The 1,029-nt window shown below is 32.4% G+C and overlaps 1 pseudogene; it reads left to right on the top strand.

The window, feature by feature from the left end:
• The first annotated feature begins 473 nt into the window (after positions 1-473).
• LOC129549483 (U6 spliceosomal RNA) lies at positions 474-571 on the top strand (annotated as a pseudogene).
• Positions 572-1,029: the final 458 nt, after the last annotated feature.

The following is a 1,029-nucleotide window of genomic DNA, read 5'->3' as shown; positions in this document are numbered from 1 at the left end:
CAGGGCCCCACATGGTTGGTTCTCCTTTACATTTTTCTCTCCTCTGGCATTCTATGGGTACTTCACACATCCTCCACTCTTTACCACCCTTCAAACTTCTGTTCTTGCCTTTTCCTCTGTCTTAGACATTCTTCCTCTAGATCTCTACATCTGCCTCCTCTATTTCCTAACAATTTTGTTCATGCTTTAATTTGTGGCAAATATTCACATTAATGAGTTTATATAAATATTTGATTCTGTGTTGTCTTTAGATCAACCATGGATTTATATGTGTTAAATTTAGTTCCAGCAATTTAGACTATGAATGCAAGTATGATTTTTTTCACATGAAACATATTTTAATATAGACAAAAATATAAAAAGAAAATCATATCAATTGGAAAATATATTTTAATTTTTTTGGTGATCATTGGCCCTTCATCCACTTAAATGTTATAATGTGTCAATCAAGCACTTTCTCAAAACAAAGAACAGTGCTCACTTTGGAAGCAGATATACTAAAATTGGAATGAGGATAAGCATGGCCCCAGTGCAAGGATGACACGCACTTTGTGAAGTGTTCCATATTTTTAAAAAAAGAAAAAGGAAAACAACACCTCTGTTAAAAATTTAAAAATGAAGAGATAGGGACAAGTTCAGAACTGAGAAAATACTTTGACTTGAATGAGAGCAATGTGTTTGTTGTATTCTATTTTATTATCATTTGTATATAAACATCCTGATAAACAGTTCAGGATTAAAGCATTTGAAAAATTCTAACCCTTCAATCAGTTTTTCTAATTTACCTAAGTAAAGTTAAATTTCTTTATCCCTGGAAAAATTTCTCATGAAACTCTAGTAGTAAAAGATAGGCAGTAAACAAATGGGCATATGGACAATAATATCTGATAGTAATAAAGCCATGAAAAAATTTAACAGTATAAAGTGATGTCGAGTGGTTGGAAAGTGGGTCTAATTTAGACAATAGAGGCAAGGAAGATCTCTGAAGAGATGACACTTGAGTTCTTGAGTACCGATAATTGTGTTGTG

The sequence above is a fragment of the Moschus berezovskii genome, chromosome 26 (genome assembly GCF_049115385.1).
Source record: "Moschus berezovskii isolate FMDL1 chromosome 26, NW_MosBer_1.0, whole genome shotgun sequence".
NCBI classification, from domain to species: domain Eukaryota; kingdom Metazoa; phylum Chordata; class Mammalia; order Artiodactyla; family Moschidae; genus Moschus; species Moschus berezovskii.
Note: the sequence above shows the minus strand (reverse complement) of the source record. Positions and strands in the feature narration are given on the sequence as shown.